The sequence below is a fragment of the Crocuta crocuta genome, unplaced genomic scaffold (assembly GCF_008692635.1).
Source record: "Crocuta crocuta isolate KB4526 unplaced genomic scaffold, BGI_CrCroc_1.0 scaffold118, whole genome shotgun sequence".
Classification (NCBI taxonomy): Eukaryota; Metazoa; Chordata; class Mammalia; order Carnivora; family Hyaenidae; genus Crocuta; species Crocuta crocuta.
Genome location: NW_027551558.1, coordinates 15,785,601 through 15,806,806, shown reverse-complemented (window position 1 = coordinate 15,806,806; position 21,206 = coordinate 15,785,601). Strand labels below are relative to the sequence as shown.

The 21,206-nt window shown below is 37.4% G+C and overlaps 1 protein-coding gene and 1 non-coding gene across 14 annotated transcripts in view; one reads left to right on the top strand and one right to left on the bottom strand.

Annotated features, from left to right (window-relative positions):
- NRXN1 (neurexin 1) overlaps window positions 1-21,206 on the top strand; it is a 1,134,059-nt gene that overhangs the window by 912,001 nt on the left and 200,852 nt on the right. The window lies entirely within an intron of this gene.
- Window positions 3,134-3,240, bottom strand: LOC144219372 (U6 spliceosomal RNA). The gene has a single exon (XR_013331385.1). It is a non-coding gene; the product is annotated as a U6 spliceosomal RNA (small nuclear RNA).

Genomic DNA, 21,206 nt, shown 5'->3' with positions numbered 1-21,206 from the left:
CCTAAAACATTTCTTCTACCCTTATCTACCTTATTATAGCTGCTTAAATCTCTTGTAATGACTTGTAGAAAAATGTTTCTTAATAGCTGTGTGTTTTTTTTTTTATTTTACCAGTTTACTCAGTGAATAGTAGAGTACCTCAATAAATATTTATTCAACAAATGAATCAATACATCTGTTTAATACAAAGAATTCAGCCTCATCTTAAATAATAGTAAGCATGTTGCCTTGCAACTGCAAATGACAGCCTTAGGATTGGAAAGAGAAGCCCACATTATATTCTGGAGTGTAATATTTTTTGCTTTCTCATCCAAAACACCCCAACGAACTAGCAGGAATTGTTGGTGAAGGGGGAGGAATAGCAGAGGAGAGATGTATTGTGTGCTCAGATTTTTAGGAATAGGTTAGACATCCATCTCTTCTGGTGTTTTAGCAATTACCTGCCAGGTGTATATCAGCTGTGTTATGTCAGAATTTTCTAATGCCATTGGACTCTTTTATCAAGGATGATATCACAAAATAGGCAACTCTAGATTGAGTTTGTGGGTGTAAAAGGGGTAAAGTAGACATCATTAATAATGTTTTCAGCTAGGAGATTTAAAAGGAAAATATGTGTGGTGAGAGAAAGAGGATTGGGAAAAAGCAGTGACTTCTGAGGGTTGTGCCAGTGTCTTACTTTCGGGATGGGGCTGGGAAACTGCCTCCTACAATCTGCTCATTTGTTTCTCAGGCTGTTAATCAACACTTGGTCTACATTTTATCAAATGACTGCTTGAAGCATGGTGAGGTTTTTTTTTTTTTTTTTTACAAATAGTTTATTGTCAAATTAGTTTCTGCATAACACTCAGTGCTCATCCCCACAAGTATCCTCCTCCATGCGCATCCCCTCCCCCCCACATCCATCAGTCCTCAGTTTTTGTCAGCATTCAAGAGTCTCTCATGGTTTGCCTCTCATGGTGAGGTTTTCTTAATAGAGTTTTGCTTGTGGTTTGTGTACCATGCTGTGGAACCCATTCCATGACAAGGCACTGACATTGTAAGAAATTTCATTCAATTTTCTACCACCTGGAGTCTTTATTGAATCAGTTCTGCATAATATCTTTAATGGTGACCATGTTCCTTGGTTAGAAATGTGGTAGGTAAGGAAAGACCTCTTATCTTGGTACTATGATTTTTCAAACTATTATTTATTTATTTATTTATTTAATTATTTTGAGGGAGAGCATGCTGGCGAGGGGCTGAGAGAGAGGGAATTCCAAGTACGTTTTACTCTATCAGCACAGAGCTGGACATGGGGCTTTATCTCATGAACCATGAGTTCATGTCCTGGACCCAAACCAACAGTTGGATGCTTAACTGACTCACCCACCCCAGCACTCCACCAATTATTTTTGATTAGTTTGGGCAGCTATATCTCAAAGCACTTTTTATTGCTTTTCAAAAAAAATTATAGTTCTAAATTCAGAACACACAAGTGATATTCCTTGACCAGTTGACTTAATTTTGGACTATGAAATTCTTTGCCTTCAGAGTATAAGTTTTCTGTATCTAGATGTTCATCTTCCCAGAATATACCAGAGTGGCCTTCTCTGTTTGAATCAGACTTAATATTTAATTACTTTCAAGTAGCCAGGCAAGAGAAGGCTCCAGCTGTACCTGTTCCTAATTCACTCTTATTAGGTGTTCTGCTTCATTGAAGGTTTCCAAAATAAAGAGGAGTTCAAGACATGAGCAAAGCAGTGTTGTCAAGTCTTGGCTTTGCCAGTGAGATGTGTGATTTGGTAAAATAATTCTGCAAAGCCTCAGTTTCCCTCTCAGTAAATAGCAAATTTTTGTTCAGGTGGTAACTAAGACACTTCCTGCTCTAAAAATCTATGACCTCTTGAGCATTTATGTGGTTATAAGGCCTCCCCCAAGAGAAAGCCTTTCTTTACCTGGCCTCAAACAGATTTTCCTTCTCCCTTGATCATAGCTTTAATTTAGCTTTCTTTTCCAGGCCATCAACTGACTTCCTAACTTTTTCCTCAATTGTCACTTTGGATCAGAATCTAAAAATTATTAGGATTTCAACAGATCCTTGTGCACATGGAGAAGTAGAGAAAAGTCCATATAGCACCCTGTAGGCTGGTGAAGACTATGGGTGTGGTGGTGTGGTATATCTACTCCACTCAAGTTATTAACACAGTTAATTCCTCTGGAGGATTTTCAGTAGTTGTTCTCATCTAACAAACTTTCTTCCATTAACTTCTGTTTTGATCTCTTCTGCAATCTAGATTGCCCACTTGTCAGCGACCTACATGTTGTAAATTGTGCTGAGACCCATTCCCAATCCTTACGTATAACCTAAGAACAAGGAGTTCCTGTGGACGTTAGTCCTGCCCTGTTCCAATAGCTTGCCTCAGCCATTTCCCCTATATCTTCAGCTATTTCATGCCTATTACCTGCCAGTCCAATCTTAAGCCAGCTGCATGGGAATTTGTTACATCCAATTTCATAAAGCAGCATTCTTTGCTACTTGCATCTGACACCTAACACCACTGGGTATTCATCTTAGATCAGTCCTTATACTCTTGGTCCTAATTAGCAATATCCTCAGTACCTCCCTGGTACTACCTCTGCCCTCTCCGTACAATATCAGCTTCCAAACTAAGTACAATGTTAGGCACACTATAAATGTCATCAGCTAGGTGGGAATATGTTCTTTTTTATCCTATCAAATGTTGCTTTGAGAGTAAAAGACAGTCATCTCTTAAGGCTTTAATTGTATAGATCTTATCAGGGTAGAGAGAAGTCTACAGCAAGGAAGAAGAGCCCATAAAGCCAGAGGTTTAGAACTTCTCTGACTTTCTGTCTCACTGGACTTCTCTCCATACTGTCTTACAAGATCTATAGATACTAGATTCTTTTATCGCTTTTTCCTTGTAGGAAGCTACTCTGAGAAAGTCAAGGTCTCCAAGGAATATAGGGAAACACAGCTGAGAACTGAAGCAATATATGACCAAGAAGTCGTTCCTTTTTGTCTTGTCCTGCAGTTCACAGCAAAATAAGATATTTAAAAATCTTTTTAATCTTTTATTTANATCTGGATGTCCTCTTTGGAGAAGTGTCTGTTCATATCTTCTGCCCATTTCTTAAAAATATGGAACGCTTCACAAATTTGCATGTCATCCTTGCGCAGGGGCCATGCTAATCTTCTCTGTATCGTTCCAATTTTAGTATATGTGCTGCCGAAGTGAGCACAATGTTTTATTTATTTTTGAGAGAGAGATAGAGACAGGATGAGAAGGGGAGGGTCAGAGAGAGAGGGAGACAGAATCCGAACACAGGTTCCAGGCTGTGGGCTAGCTGTCAGCACAGAGCCCGATGTGGGGCTCGAACCCACGAACCATGAGATCATGACCTGAGCTGAAGTTGGACGCTTAACCGACTGAGCCAGCCAGGTGCCCCAAGATATTTTAAGGAGGTAAGAGTTTAGGGTGTGAACTAGCTCATGAAGAAACATATGAAGTAGCATAACTGCACATACCTGACTGTCTCTATGTGTACTTTAATTTGAAGTTCAGTTCCATGGATTTTTCAATGCCTTAATGTCTATTTTGAAATTATGATGTTCCCACTGACCTTGGATCTATACAATTAGCACTCTTTTGCAAGAGCAAAAGAAAGTTTAGGTTAAATGTATTTCAATTCCTATGTACACAGTACATGGCACCTGGAAGTTGTTTTAGAACTGCAGGTGGGAATAGGTAATTCTGCATCATTATATGTATCAAAGCTGATGACACACACTTGCTCAAAACTACCACAAATAGAGCTTTTTGTTCATACCTGTTCAATAGAGCTGTTGGGACCATTTATTTCTTTAACTACTATTGACTTATCCTAACAGTAGACTAACCAATATCAACTAGGCCTTTGTTAGATGTTTGTCCTTTTCTCCTCCCCTCCTCCCCCTGAATAAAGCCTTGGGCATAGGAGTAGAAATCAGTAATTGCAAATTTTTAATTCCTGACAGGCAGGGGTTTACTCTCTCTGGCCTTTAACAGCCCATTTAGCCTCTTCAGACTTTACCCATCAGCAAAATGTAAATAGCTGAATTATTGTGAATAAAGGGCTTTGAAGATGAAAACTGTTCTGTACTATAAGTGGCAACAGAGCCTTTCTTCCTTTATTGAAAAAAACATTTATTGAGCTTAGTGTCAATTCTGTGCAGAGCACTTTAGGGATCACAGAAAGATGTACAAGCCAAGGTTCCTGTCCCCAAGGAGGGTCACTCCCATCTTTATGACACCCAAACCTAACATGGGAAGTAGTAACTATTTCAACATTGGGCTTGGCTGGTGATTACATGACTGGTTACTTCTTGAAGATACACATTGACCAAAGAAAACACTAATTCATTATCCACAATCAATAACTCAAAAGTAAGGTTTGTTTGTCAGTGGTAGTCCAAGGGAGAGTCCTTGAAACCCTAGGCTCTCAGAATGCTCCAGGACAAAAGTGTCAATGATTAATGAAGTCAGGAAGGAGCTACATAAATACCATTTTCTTAAAGATTTACAATGAATGTGCTTACAGCTTTTCAACACCAGCTGAGAAGCACATTTTTGCAAATTTCTCAAATTTTACTCCATTGAATATTTACATCCAAATAATTCTAGAACACTGCAAAATTAAAATGAATATCAAAGGTGTCCAAGTGATGTCTGAAAAATGTTTGCAGGAAGGAATAAGCTTCTCTTATGATGGTACCAATAAAGACATATTTAAGTTAAATAAAGTGGGCAATTTTTTAAAAAAAATTATAATGTTTATTTATTTTTGAGACAGAGCATGAGTCAGGGAAGGGAAGAGGAGAGGGAGACACAGAATCTGAAGCAGGCTTCAGGTTCTGAGCTGTCATCTCAGAGTCTGACGTCAGGCTCAAACTCAACATGACCGAAATCATGACCTGAGCCAAAGCTGAGCTACCCAGGCGCCCATAAAATGGGCAATGTTTATGCAAAAATATTTCTGATCATTTTGGTATTAAATATTGTTAGTCTTTACATCCGGAAAAGGATTGGCCAGGATCCCAAATCCCTGAAGGCTCCACCAGCTGTCTTCAACTGCAGCCACTCCTTTAAAGTCTCCACCTGGAGGATACATAATGCAGAATGTCCCAAAGATCTCAGCATATGGTCATTGGTCTCAATGACCTTTTGGAGTCTGTATGCTAATTAGCATATACATGGTTAATAATGAAAATAATAAAGCTGAAATTGATTCCACCTACAGCTTCCTAAATTTATTCAACTCCAGAATGCTTTGTTGTTTTTGTCTTTGTTGGTTTGTTTTGGCATAGTTTTCTATTCCATTGAGGTAGCATGTGGTACATGTTAGGTAGCAGCATCCGTTAGCACACTTTGAGAACTGCTTAAGTAGAGGCTACTCTCCTTAATTTCTAGTTAGGATTTCAACCCTAATCTTTTGTCCTTTCTCCCGCTTGAGGAGCTAGATCAGTCCTCCAAGCTCTGAGAAACTCATAGGGACTATGGATTCTGTTTTCATTGGCTGTTTCTTGTTGGGCCTTCTGAGGAGCAGAAGGTGAAGAAAGAACATTTTTGCTCCTTCTGCTGAAAGCTCCACATCCTGCTATTTGTCTTTCACTGTATTCAGAGCAGCTTCTTCTGTTAGTGGAGCAAGGGAATTGAGAGATGTTTGGGGCTGTCTTCATAGACAGGAGTGACTATGCCATTAAGGATATCATCCAGATGGAAAAGTAGAAATTTTCACCCCTGGGCATGTCAGCGCAAGACTGGGAAAGAGTAGACAGAATTGTGTGTGATCTTTGGAAGATTTAATTAATATTCCTAAACCTTGGTTTTCTTACCTGTAAAACAGGAATAAAACTTGTTGAAAGAGTTGCTATCAAATAATAAATGAGGCCACCTGCATGCTTATCATAGTGCCTGGCATTTATTGTATTAACTCTGTATGGGAAATATAAATTTTATGTAGTTTCACTTAATTTTCAACAGTAATTCAATTTAATTCTGTTTGAGAGCCAATTCAAATAAAAACATTAAATTTTATCATGTAGACTTTCTCCCTAGCATTAAAATGAATATTTTTATTGGCTTTAAAAAATTAATATTTATTTATTTTTGAGACTGAGACACTGTGAGCAAGGGAGGGACAGAGAGGGGGAGAGGGAGACACAGAATCCAAACCACGCCCCAGGCTCTAGCTTCAGCACAGAGCTGGACGTAGGGCACAAAACCCATGAACCATGAGATCATGATTTGAGCCAAAGTTGGACGCTTAACCAACAGAGCTACCCAGGAACCCCAAATATTTTTATCGGCTTTTATTTGAACTCTTTAAAGGGTGGCTAGTTAAATACTTGAGTAGCTACAGTACATAATCCTAATGAAGACTGAAATAGGCCCTCTCTTATTTTTTTCATGGTGAGCCTATAAAGACTGTTTTTTACATTTTATGTTTTTATTTTTAAAGCTTTTTTATTTTCACGTAATCTCTGTACCCAATGCAGGGCTCAAATTCACAACCTTGCATCACAGCCTCCACCAACTGAGCCAGTCCAGGTGCCTCTGTTATTTTATTTTTTTAAGAAAACAGATTGCTCCATCAGCTTGATTTTCAAATATCATTCTATGTCTCTATGTTAGAATCATTAATTTTGTTTTTTTATTATGACACATGGAGCATGGTTCATGAAACTTAGCAAATAGTTCAAGCAAAATAACTTTCTTTTTAACATATTAGTTCTCCACCTTTTCTGAGTATCTGACCATTATTTTATTTTAATACAAAATTTCTATATGAAATTGACTTTTCTACTAATCTATTTTCTATCTGGGAATAACTACCCTTTTAGTTATATTCCAGTAATTCCCAAACCAGAGAGAGACCCAGCAAAAAAGAGAAGTACAGGCCAATATCCTTGATGAATACGGATGCAGAAATCCTCAACAAGATACTTGCAAATCGAATTCAACAGCATATAAAAAGAATTATTCACCATGATCAAGTGGGATTCATCCCTGGGTCCCTGGGTTACAGGGCTGGTTCAGTATTCGTAAATCAATCAATGTGATGCATCACATTAACAAAAGAAAAGTTAAAAATCATATGATCCTGTTGATAGATGCACAAAAAGCATTTGACAAAATACAACATCCTTCCTTAATAAAGACCCTTGAGAAAGTCGGGATAGAAGGAACCTACCTAAACATCATAAAAGCCATTTATGAGGAGCCCACAGCTAATATCATCCTCAATGAGGAAAACTGAAAGCTTTCCCCCTGATATCAGGAACACGACAGGGATGTCCAGTCTTACCACCATTGTTTAACATAGTGCTGGAAGTCCTAGCATCAGCCATCAGACAACAAAAGGAAATAAAAGGCATCAGAATTGGCCAAGAAGAAGTCAGACTTTCACTTTTCGCAGATGGNCACCATTGTTTAACATAGTGCTGGGAGTCCTAGCATCAGCCATCAGACAACAAAAGGAAATAAAAGGCATCAGAATTGGCCAAGAAGAAGTCAGAGTTTCACTTTTCGCAGATGGCATGATGCTCTACATGGAAAACCTGACAGACTCCACCAAAAGCCTACTAGAACTGATCCATGAATTCAGCACAGTCGCAGGGTACCACATCAAAGTACAGTTATATTCCAGTAGAAATCTGCCACCACAGTAAACTTTACCATCTTTGTTTCACTAAATTATGTTCAGCTTCAGTCAGAGTATGCATGTGGCATAGTCAGAACTATATCCAACTATGGAGTTTAAGCAGAGATGATAGGAGTTTAAGCAAAGTATACTGACTTTATTTCCCTCTGGTTTAATATGAGAAGGGCCTCACAGAAAATGCTTTAGGTTTCAAGAAAATGCTTTATAAAACAGTTTTCCAATAGAATAATTTCCCTTCTTTGGCTTTCTGTGCCATCAACCAAGACATCATCGAAAATATGAGGTTTTCTTTGAGTTTTACCACCTTGAAGATGAATTTGCTTCAGTTTGGTTTGATTTTCATAAGTGTACCCTTTTTTTTAAACTATGTATTTATTAAGAGTATTTGGATTTAAATTCATATTGTCCATGGTACTCTTTTTGAGCATCAAAAATGCATGCAAAAAGCAAAATGAGAGTGGTTTCACTCCTACTTTATTTTCCTTTTTTTTTTAGTTTTTTTAAGTTTATTTTTGAGACAGAGAGAGACAGAGCATGAGCGGGAGAGGGGCAGAGAGAGAGAGAGAGAGGGAGACACAGAATCCGAAGACAGGCTCCAGGCTCTGAGCTGCCAGCACAGAACCCAACGTGGGGCTAGACCCCACAAACCGCAAGATCATGACTGAGCCAAAGTCGGATGCTTAACCGACTGAGCCACCCAGGCACTGCACTCCTACTTTATTTTCCTAAGCGGCAAACCATCCACATCTTCGTGGAACTCCATCTGTATAAGTCTTTCTCGTTTAAACCCTGCCTTTCATTGCCTAAAGGCAGTGAGATGGTCAAGCTTCTGCCCACATGCTTCCTGATGTTATTGTATTAGCTAGGATTCTTTTTAATGCAAAATGGAGGAAAATTTAACTCAACCTGGCGAAAGCATCAGAACAATATGTTGGCTAATGGACTCAAGAAAAGCGGGATGCAGGGGAAGAAAGATGTCATTATGACTCGTTGTCTTTCTCATTTTCTTTTCCCACACTTCTGTGACCTGTTATGGTACCACCAAGCTCACATCTTCTCAGATATGTTTGCTTAACTATAGCTTCTACCATGGCAACATCAAGCAAGACAAACATCCCAGTTCCCAAAGATCTTGCTGCTTAACTTGGCACCGTCTAAATATTTGATCAAGCTGTCATGTCATGCTTATTTTTTTTTCTCTTATGAAGATAATTCATCTTTCAGCCATTTTACATGTGGAAATCTATGATGAAAGGATGAGAATGAAGAATTAAAGACACAACGGAGTGAAGTAAGGGAAGTTCCTTTTACTAGGTTCATCTCTGTGTGGTGTTCCTTGGGAACTGTTTAAAAGCCCTTTGCCATCAGGCCAAGCTTAAAACTGCATTTTTTTTCCCTCCTGACCCTTTTACTTTTGCTTCTTACCTTATCTGACCTTTATTATACCCAGAAGAAAATGTGAGAGAATATTTTACTATGATTGAAGTAGCTTAAAAACGAAGTAGCATAAAAGCTTTCGTATTTATTTATTTCATTGTAGTTCTACAGCACAGTCAGAAGACTTCCTGGTCTTTACCTTCTTCCAGTTCCTGTATCTTTTATATTGACAGAAGAATGATAAGAAGTCTAGTAAGGTATCTAGAAATGAAGATATATTAAAACAGTAACCTACTGCCAGTTTTCTTTGGAACCTTGATAATGATATCTGGTAAATCTCAGAAAACCCAACTCTGAGTAACTCAAATAGCTGGGCACAACTATATTCAAAATCAAAACATTTTTTGTCATGCCATTGTAGGTGGCAAAAAATTCCACACGATGTCAGGCAGGATTTTGAAAATTTCTAGGTCATTAGCGATTTAATAATGCTTTCAAGTTTTGTTCTTTTTGTTTTGTTTTTCACTAGAGCAATGTTTGGTACAAAGGTGAAGTGAGTATTAAATAAAAATGCATTGTTTTTTACTTTACCTTGCCCCTTTAAGGGTCCCCATGTCTTAGTTCAGATTCACTTATTCTCATATGTTCAGTTGATAGGCTCTGATTCCCATTATCTTCCCAGTGGTTTGGAGGGACCAGGAGTGACTGGGGAACTGCAAAGCAGGGCTATTAAATTTATATTTACTGCTAATCATTTCGACTCCTGGCAGACAGCCTAATTGCTAGCACAAAGAGGATGCTCATGAGAATCATGGTCATATAACTTGCCCAGTGACTTTCAGTAAGATACATGGTTTGTGAAAGCTCTTGGCTTATTGGGAGAGTAAATATTATTGCAGCTTGAGTTTCCTTGTGCTGTTTCCATCTCAGGATTTATTAAATATAATTTAATGAAATATCTAATTTAAAGAGATGAGACAAAATGTGATTAGTAGTTTCCTATCCTGTCTTTTTGGGTAGGGCAGCAATGCATAAGCTCCTTAAAAGACCAAAAATGAATCTAGGGCTTTTTTCTATGCATAGTTTCCATTAATGTTAATGGCTTTTTCTGAGCACAGTTTCTATTAATGTTAATGTGATACATGCTTGAAGAAAAGAAAAGGGAAAAAAGAAAAGAAAACTGATCTCCCTTTGCTTCAAGTATTTTCCAGTGGAGCCCGAGAATGAACATCTAATAATAAAATATACTGACTCCAAAGACAGGGAATTATTCATCTCCTTTTTTTGTTTTCATTCTGTCTTGGCTTTTCTCAAGTTGGGTTTCTGGAAATCTACAGAAAATACAACTGTATCAGTTGTCTCAGCAGTAGCAACTGTTTCTTCAACCAAAGATCTCCCACATTTAGTATATTACAAGGCAGATTTTCTTTTATCTGCAGAACTGCACCAATAGCTACTACTTAACCAGAGCTTCTGTTGTAAGTGTTAGAGCAATAGTTAACTATAAAGGAAGGTGAGTTACAGTCAGGAAAAGAAGACACGAAAAGTGTTTTTCTTGACATTTAGTCAAGGTCCGTCAAACATCTGCAGGGAAAGAGCAATATCTTCATATGTGCTGCATTCTTAATATGCCAATTTTTGTATTAATGTTTAATGTATTAATATTTTTATATATGTTTACAATCCAGCCTGGGGCCAGCCTTTTAACAGTCATTCTAGGGACCAAAATGTATCAAATACATTTTTATTCTAAACACTGTAATTTCCCTTCCTTTGCTATTGTTCTTTTCCTCTCTTCTGTTCTCTGGTCTCTAGACTAAAGCAGAGTATTTCCTGGTGCAGTAAGCATGTCACTCAAAAGTCACTCATAATTTTCCGAAGTAGACAAAAAAATAGGTACTCCTTGTACCATAGAAAAGGGCTCTCTCTCTCTCTCTCTCTCTCTCTCTCTCTCTCTCTCACACACACACACACACACACACACACACACACACAGTGCTGAATAGATTGAACTTTTTCAAAATGCTCACATCCAAAAAGTATCCAGGTTCTCTCATATTAGCCTGGCATGACTGTAGGCCTATGTGTACATGTGGTCATCTCTGTGGACATATTGTCCATTTACTTTTCTTTAATTTTCTTTATTGCTAATTTCCATCCCATCTGTAACTTGATATTCATGTCCCTAGATCAGCATATAAATGAGAATTTCATTAACTTTAAAGCTTAACTGTAACCAAAAATATTAATATTAAAGCCAGAATCTTAGTTGATATGTTTTTGTGGAAAAAGACATGATCTTTCCTCTCTTTTCTTGTCATCGGGTTGTCCCAGTTTCATCTGCCTTTTCAGTTCCTGGCTAAAAAAAATGTCTTGAAAGAGAAATAGCTAGATCCCTGTTATCCCCAGGATTTCATATCCTGTCAGCCCTGCTTTCTGGTGCAAAGCCAGACATCTAATCTTATATGCTTAAAGACACATGGGAGAGAAAACTCTAGAAATATAAGTCTGTGCTACTAAGAGATTTTAAATGAAAAAAGAAGATAATGTAGATTTTATTCAACTGTACTAATTTTACATTCAAATGCTACCACTGAAATTTAGGACTGCTGAGAGTCAACATTGTGATTTGATGGTTAATGTTGCTGCCACATTTTCAATAAATCAAACATTGATTATAGGACTGTTACAGTCACTGGTACTGTGCTGAGTATTTAGAAGAATATAAGGAAATATAGACAGTTCCAAGTGGGAATGTTTACACACACACACACACACACACACACCAAAGGCAAAATGTTGTGAATATTGCTAAAGATAATAAGTGCTTGATTCATAAATCTATGATGATTTGTGAATCAATGGTTGAATAAATTTAAAGGAGCTAAGGAATTTCTAGATGCTGAGGTCACAGGAAGAGATTATGAAAGGATCTTTGAGGAATGTTTTAAGACCAGATTGTGGTAGTGGGAGGGAAAGGATCTATTTCTATGTCAAACATTTTAAGTTAAATTTGGTAGACATTTACTCACAAAACAATTGTAAATAATATGTATGATTTCTATTATAAGACAGAACTAGAGGGAGAAAAATCTGAAGAAAGGTTGTCAGGGACTAGTGTCAGAGGAAGGGAAAAACAGTAAGGTTCTGAAATGCATTCTTTGTTGTACGAGGCACTATGGATATAAGAAAGCATGTCTGCCTTAAAAGGGACTATCATCCAGTCTGTTAAGTTAATCCAAATTAATGTGTATGGATATTGTAGTAAAGGGGAAGAGCAATAAGTTGAAATTTAGCCATAGTGGATTCTGTTGCACTTTTGGGTGAATCACTTACCCTGTGTCAGCCTGTCTTTTTCATCCAGTAAAGTAATAAGATTGACCAGTAGATGAATTTTGAGATCACTTTCAGTTCTAAAAATTTATAGTCCTATCATTTTGGTCTGGTTCCATGTGTTAACAATAAGAAGAATTGGGCTTTCTTGGAAAACCACCTGTAATATATATTGAAATGTATTACATGAAAAATGATGTTCAGAGTTCAGGCAATGTAAGCGCAAAAAACTGAGATTCAACTCTCAGTTTCAGTTGACTATCTGTGACCACTAGGAGTGTAGAATTTAGTTGGAGAAATATCATATCCCATATTTCTATTAAGGTCCACTGTGGCCATCAATTTCAGTCCTCAGTGTCTTCATAGTTTACCAGCAGCATTTTACATGGTTGAATATTCCTTCCTTTGCAAAAACCCTTTTTCACTTGGTTTCTAGAACCACGTACTTTTTTCTTTGATTGCTTTTTCATAGTCTCCCTTTCTGGTTCCTCCTGATATTTAATTAGTAGAGAACCTAGACCTGAGTCCTAGAGCTGAGTCTCTTCTCTTTTCTCTTTATGCTCACTCCTCTGGACCCCACTCTCTCTCCTGGCTTTAAATAACATCTGTATGTGATGCTTTCATATTTTAGCTCTAGACCTGTACTTATATCCCCAATTTACTACCCAATCCTGTACAAACTTTACTTGTCCAAAATTAATCTGATATTCCTCTCACGATATACTCCTGTGTTAGTAGCTCTCAGAAGATGGCATTTCTGGGTGGCTTAGTCGGTTAAGCGTCCGACTTTCGCTTAGGTCATGATCTCGCGGATTGTGGGTTCGAGCTCCGCATGGGGCTCTGTGCTGACTGCCAGCTCAGAGCCTGGAGCCTGTTGCAGAGTCTGTGTCTCCCTCTCTCTCTGACCCTCCCCTGTTCACGCTGTCTATCTCTCTCTCTCCTAGAAATAAATAAAAATTTAAAAAAAAAAAAAAAGAAGATGGCATTTCATACTTACTGTTGCTTATTCCAAAAACACTGAGGTCATCTTAAGTTCTTCCTTTATCCCGTATCCAATCTGAAAGCAAATCTGGTTGGGCCTATCTTAAGATGATTTGATTATAATTAAAATGTGATAGAAATTTAACCACCTCTCAATAGCCTACTAATTCTTCACTGTACTTCAGTCTATTCTCGAAGAAGTTAAGAATGATCTTTTAAAAATTTAAATCATAATTATATCAGTCATCTGATTAAAATCCCCCACATACCATTACCCATATCACTCAGAGTAGAATCCCAAATTCTTCCACTGACTTGTAAGTTCCTGTATGATTTTATGACCTCCTTCTGCTTCCATACTTGTATACACCTCTTTACTTCTTAAGTACTCTATTCCAGCCATACTGCCTCTTCCAACGTGCCATGTTTGCTTCCCTCTCTGAGGCTTTGAGTGTGATCTCTCCTTTGCTCAGAACCCTTTCTTCCAGACACTCACACAGTTCTTCACCTCACCACTTGTGATCTTTATAAAGTGACCTTTTAGTGTGGTGTTTTCTTGCCACTGTGTTTTTCAGTGTTATTTACAAACACTTCCTCTTCTCCTTTCTTGTATTATTTTCCTACCAGAGGACATACTGTGTATTTCATGTATTTATCCAAGTTACTTTGTTTCCCCATTCTAGAATGAAAATTATAGGAGGCTGGAGGCTTTGCCTTTTGTTTTTGTTGTTTCCCAAGTTCAGTAAGAAATGTCGGGTTTCTCAAGACTATATGTTAATGGATACCACATCTGGCAACTGTAGGTTAGTCTTTGCCCTAACATGTGTTGCGGACCGCCCCCCCCCCCAACCCCGCCCAGAGAAGGCCATCCGCTGCCGGTGGTCTCAAGGCACACTTCTCCCATTTGAGCGGTCATGTCAGATGAAATTTAAATGCCTTCACAACAGCCAGACGGGAAGAACAATAGCAAGTGGGGAAGTGATTACACTTCATGTGGGTGATCTCCAGGATACTGGGAAAAGAACTTTTTGCTAGTGGGCTCGAGATAATTAGCATAGTCAAGTGTCAAGCCTTGCTTTGGATGTCATTAATACAACTCCTCACTCAGGGAGGCATTTTTCCTTGGAAAAATTAGCCTTTCCTCTCCAAAAGTGCTGAAAAGATCTCCTCCTCTAGCCTCTGGTGGGGATCTGAGCTTCTCCACTATCACATTTGGTAACAGAAGAGAATATACTTTGATTCATTGTCACATTCAGATAAGTGAAGAAAGAAGCTTCTCAACAAGTGTGAATAGATTTTGGTAAACAGACGGAATTTTTTTTTTTTTGAAGGGATATTTAAACAGCAATTGTCTCTGCTATAGTGCAGCTTGGCTGTCTAGACTTGAAGGACTGCCTTCAGTTGTGTTTAGCATATGTTATCACCAAGCACGCTTTTTGGGAAAGTTTACAGACTGTACCACTTCCTCTCCAAAGACTTTTGGGGAGATTATCTAAAGAAAATTGCCCTCTCGGACTTTGTCTAATAGGCGCTGCTCCATTTCTGCTGCGTGTTGTTTCCTATTGCAGTGTACATAACCCATAGTTTTATTGACCTTTGGCAATCTTTAGTAAAGGTCTAGTTTTTGTAGTTTACTTTAGATTTACTACAAGTACATCAATGATTCAATCTCACTAAACCTTAATAGTAACGCACTAGGATGTTTTCTTCATTCTCAATCAAAAGAATCACAGTCTGCATCCCTCAGGTTTGTACCTTACTTATACTCTCCTGGGTAAGAATCTGGTATTTTTTTAAATTTTTAATGTTTGTTTATTTTTGAGAGAGAAAGATTGAGAGAGAGAGAGAGAGAACAAGAACGAATGGGGGAGGAGCAGAGAGAGAGGGAGACACAGAATCTGAAGCAGAAATCAGGCTCTGAGCTGTTCAAGTTCTGCCAATGGCTGGCTCTATGATCTTTGCTAAATTCTCTGTAACTTCTCTTTGTCATCTATAAAGTGGGGATTATTACATTATTTGTTTAGTTATTGTGAGGATTAAATGAGATAAGTGTAGTATTTAAAATGGTGTCTATCATGCTCTACGTGCTTAATAAATGCTAACTCCTCTTATTATTACCCCATTCCAAGTTCAAATATCAGCAATTAATCAAAGCTACTCTTAATCACTGGATCTTATGAAATGATCAATAGCTTACCCCAAATTTCCTCAAAATGCTTAATGGAAATAAAGATTTCATGGCATTAGGGAGGACAGAATAAGTGAAAGGTTTTGTTTAAGAGTATATAAAAGGACTAGTTTTTCATAACTTACACTGAATCTGTGTTGTAATAAATTCCAAATAGGGGACAGTATTTAAGGAAATAGAGGATATGTATTATTGTCAAATCCATGAGTTCAATGACCATTTGAAATACACATTCATGTTTAAATAGCAAATGAAGACTGTGGGAATGGATGTTTATATTGCCATTTCACATTGTGAATAGCATGTATCTCTATTACATAGCAGAGGCCTATTTTAAAAAGTAATTATTTTAGGGCATCTGGGTGGCTCAGTTGGCTAAGCATCTGACTTCAGCTAAAGTCATGACCTCGCGGTCCCTGAGTTCTAATACCACATCTGGCTCTTTGCTGACAGCTCAGAGCCTGGAGCCTGCATCAGATTCTGTGTCTCCCTCGCTCTCTGCCCCTCCTCCACACATGCTCTGTCTCTCTCTGTTCCTCAAAAATAAATAAACATTAAAAAAATTATTTAAGTAATTATTTTTAAACACTTCTAAGGATGCTTTTAAATTAATATGTTTATCCCTAAAAATAAAGTATAAACTGTATCGAGGCTAATAATTTGTTTCCTTTTGCACTGTAAATAACCCATAGTTATATTGGCCTTTGGCAGTCTTTGGGAAAGGTGTGTATGCACGTATGCTTCGTGTGCATATGTGTGCAGATGAGTCCTTGGACATTTGCCAGAGTGAGTCCTAATCATATTTTATAAAGATGTATGCACTGAAGTATATATTTTTTAACCTTGATTTAATGGTTCATGTATGTTTTGTTTGAAAGCACTCTACAAATAAGAATGCACAGAGGTTACATTTAAGTGAAAAACAGAGAAAGTGAGAATAATTTCAAGCATAATATTGTCTTTTACTGTTTATTATTGGCTTCTCGATCAACAATAGAAATCTCTTAACAATTGCTCCAAGCAGAACATGTGATTGGATTACAGAGAACTAATTGCATGCACATGTGAAAATATAACAGGGCCTTTCTTTCATTGAATTAAACACGTTTTTTTTTTAATGTTTATTTATCTGTGAGAGAGAGAGAAAAAAAGAGAACGTGAGCAATTGGAGGGAGGGGCAGAGAGGGAGACACAGAATCTGAAGTAGGCTTCAGGCTTCCAGAGCTGTCAGCACAGAAGCTCGAAGCTCGAATCTGGTAGCAGTGAGAACATGACCTGAGCTGAAGTCTGGCACTTAACTGACTGAGCCACCCAGACACCCCTAAAAACATGTTTCTAAAAAACTGATGAAAGTGCCTTTTTTGCAATACTTATGGGAGTGCATATTTTGATCATTTTTCTCAAATGCTAGTGGAAAAGTTAAAAAGAGCAAAACTGAAATATAAAAATGGCTCAAGTAAATACAGGAAGATGGCACAAAAACATATTAGTTAGGTGGCAATTGCAAGGATTGATATGTGAACTAGAAGGCTTTATGATACATCCATATATTTTATTTCCTTGTTGCCTTATTAGCTGAGTTAGGATTCTGAAACAAAATCTCTTGAGCTAGGATTACAGTGTTTTATGATATTTGCCACTCAGTCTGGAAAAGACATTTTCTACATTGTACATTCAAATGATAGATTTTTTTTTTTTTAAATGAGCCTCCTCTTTGAACCTGTCTCTGTTTACAGTAAGGTTTTGCATCTCCCAATCCCTGCCATAGGCTTTACACATGACACAGATAGCTTGGATAAAGGACAAGGAGAAACTTACAATTTCTTTGGCGGCTTTTTAGAGGGATTTACATCCACAATTAATTGTAACTTCTGCTTCTATTTTCCCAAAAAGACGAAAGCCTAAAGTGTCTACCTTAGGAATACATTTAACAAGACAATTATCCCGTACAAAGAATCAATGAATTTTGGTGTTTTTATTATTTTCTTTAAAAAAAAAACATTTTTAGCACACCCTGCCTTTTAAAAAAGCACATAACATTTAGAAGTTCTGACAAAACAAACCTAGAAATAAGATGATGCAGTGCTACTTCTGGATGAAGTTCTGATATGCTGATTTTCAGAGTAATATGTGGGTAGATTCTAACTTGGATTGGGTGAGCATCACGAAAGTCTCAGCGTCACAGACACAAGAGGCATCTTTTCTGAGCGTACTGGCAAATATAAATCTCAAGCTTATCAGAAAGTCTTCAAGACCAACTGAAAATGACAGGTTAACACTCAGGTATTGTCCCTTTTGCAATGCAGTCCTGTCTCAAACAAAAATCTGGCTTTAAACAGGGTTAGTGCAGACATAGAAATCCTTCCTACTGGTGAATTAGAATGTATTTCAGACTTATGTTCAAAGAAAGCTTTGACTGATGTCTGTCCTTGATTACATCTCGATCCATTTTACAGCCAGTGGAAGCAAAATCTGAACACCTGACTGACTCAGTAACCACTAAGTACATGGGGACCCCCAGATTCCTTGAGGCCAGTAGGTCAACACTTCACTACTACGGTTTCTAAAAAGAGTTATGAAGTCTGCTTTTGAATTTGATGAAAACAAAACACAGAGCCACACCCTACTTTTGTTCAGCTACTTTTAAAAACTAGAGATAGGAAAATTTGTTTGGAAGACATACTCTTTTCTTGTACTTTTTTTCCTAATGAACAATTCACCAATTAGAATATCATAGTCAAATTGCTATTCCAATTTTTCCTGAAAAGAAAAGAAAAAAATGCTTAATATGCCTCACCTATAATCTTAGTAAGCTAGAGCAAGGTGAGGGTTGGGGAATGGCATATAATTCATATTCATATTATTTAAAGATTTATTCAACAAATTGGCCCTATCCATCAAACTTCTATATACATTACATCTTGCTACTCAAGGTGTGCTCTGCAGACTGGCAGAAGCAGCATAACCTGGAAGCTTGTGAGAAATTTAGAATCTCAGGACCCACCCAAGATTTACTGAATCAGAATCTCTTTTTTACCAACATCTCAGAAGGCTCATAAACACATTAAGTTTTGAGAATCCCTACCCTCCAGTCTTCTTTTTCAGTATTCTCATCCAGGGACACATTCTGGTAAGTATAATACTAAGACTTTGGTGTTTCCCCATAAGTACCTTTACCTTCAGATTCATTTGCTAAGCCACCATCGTTCTTCCGAAATTGGCTGGCATAATGCATAGTTCATACAATAGAAGAAAGAACACCTCGGTCTTTCTCTAATTTCTTTAAATTTTTTTCCAGCATAGACTTATTAGAAAGATTCTGCCAATGCTGTAGAGTTTAGACAATACTGAAAAAAAGTAATTACATTAAATTTCTTAGCAATGAAGGTCGTGGGCCAATTCTAGTATTTTTCACAACAGGAATTCTGGCAAGTGTATCTTACATATTTTTGTCACGTTCTTGTCAAAATTTACAGGTGAAAAAGATTTTTTTTCCCTGACAGCCTGAGGCTTTATGATTTGGCTCACTGAATCGGTGAGAAATACTCATTGAAACTCTTCTGGTAGCTGTGTGAGACATGCACACTAGTCTATTACCTATACTATCTAAAGCAGATTGTTCTTTTTTGAGCCATATAACAAGACATAATTTTTGGAAGGATGTATAATCATTCAATACTTGTTCCTGTACTTTGGTATTGTCTATTCTGTATTATATCCTATATTCAATATATATCTTTTAACATTGCTTTCTATCTTTCAGACTCAAATGTATGGTTCACACAAATTTTGTTTTGTCTATTCTGTTTCTCTTGTCTTTACATTATTGACTAAGAAGCAGGGTGTGGACAGTCTTTTTCTGGCTCTCTTTAATTGCCTCATCTCTTGGTTAAAAGATTTTCATGGGAACCCCTAGTAATTTTGTGATTAAAATGTTGCTGTTATTTTGCACCACACTTTGCTGGCTGAAAGGAATTGTATAAATTTAACAGAAGTTTATTGTCTCCTGGTCTTTAGTTTTCAGTGTGAAATCAGCAGGACATGGGCTGAGACTGTTTCAAAGTATATCTGAATCCAGTTCTTATTTTCTTATACAGAATCTGATAAAAATAATCACAAAGGAATATTTTGAAAATGTCTGCTTTTATTTCCAATGCTTTTCATGCACACATACATTAAACACACATGGACACACACACACAGAGAGAGAGAGAGAGAGAGTAGAGAGAGAGAGAGAGGTGATTTTCTATTGCTTTTTGTGACTCAGTTCAGAAAATCATGAAATGGTTAGCTCCTCTTGATGTCCCATTGCCTCTCAGGGCTCCCCATGCCCTGGTCTCCGTTAGATACCAGAAAGGTGCAAGAATCAGAGGGATCACAGGAAAAGAGCAGCACCAAGTCACAAATCTGGAAGAGAAGGTATCCCCAAGAAATAACATTTGATCCCCTCCTGTATCTGAGAAAAAAAGTCACACTCTTATTTGAAATTGCCATTGACTCAGTTTGCCTGAAAATATTTAGTAATGTCAGTGTCAAGGGGGAAGGTTGGAGGAGAAGGATTTTTCCTTTTCCTCAGAAGAGGGGATATGGGAAAGAAGCAAAGATTTTTTTCTTTCTTTATTAAGCTCTCCATCTGTAGATATCCAAACTCTCCACTTTTAGATTGCAAAGCAATTTGAGAATCCTTATTTTGAGTGTCCTTTTTCAGTAGCAATGTGACCCCTTCGAAATCTCCCAATATTTTGGGAAATGCTTTCCCACTGTAATCTTTGAATTCCATGTTAGAATGTATGATTTCTTTTTATTGCAAACCTTACTTTTTCCACTTTCTTTCCCAATTGTAGACAACGGCTTTAATTGATAATTTGTTGTTTCTTAACTGCTGACTTAGCAGTTTAGGTTATATCTCTAATTACCCCTATAAGGTTCAGTTAATAAGAACTTCAGGGAGTTTTCCCAACTTCCAAAGTCATTTATTAGAGCCTGCAATACCATGTCATAAATCTTTCAGACAGATTTCAATTGCTATAGTCAAGCCAGTGGAAGATCAACAGATATTGCACAGCTTTTTACAGTACCCCAGCAAGAGGTGGAAGCAATCATTTCTTCAGCCTGCAGTGTGTTTGCCTCATATTAAAAATTGTTAGTCACAACAACATAGAGAGATTGAACTTTGGAAGAATTTCAAACTATGTCTTCAGATACATTTTGGAAGTTTCAAAAATCAATTAGGCAAGAAATCTAACTACTAGTATTAAAAAGACAACAAATAGGGGCACCTGGGTGGTTCAGTCAGTTAAGTGTCTGACTTTGGCTCAGGTCATGATCTCAGGGTTCGTGGGTTTGAGCCCAGTGTTCAGCTCTGTGCTGACAGCTAGCTCAGAGCCTGGAGCCTGTTTCAGATTCTGTATCTCCCTCTCTCTCTGACCCTCCCTTGCTCATGCTATCTCTCTCTCTCTCTCTCTCTCTCAGAAATAAGTAAAAACATTAAAAAAAATAAAAATAAAAAGACAGCAAATATAATTGTTTAGCCCTGAGATTGACCCAGTGAAAAATTATTTTTCCTTATTAAGCCTTCTTAATAAGACAAACTACTTATAAATTGAGTATAAATATACATATGTAT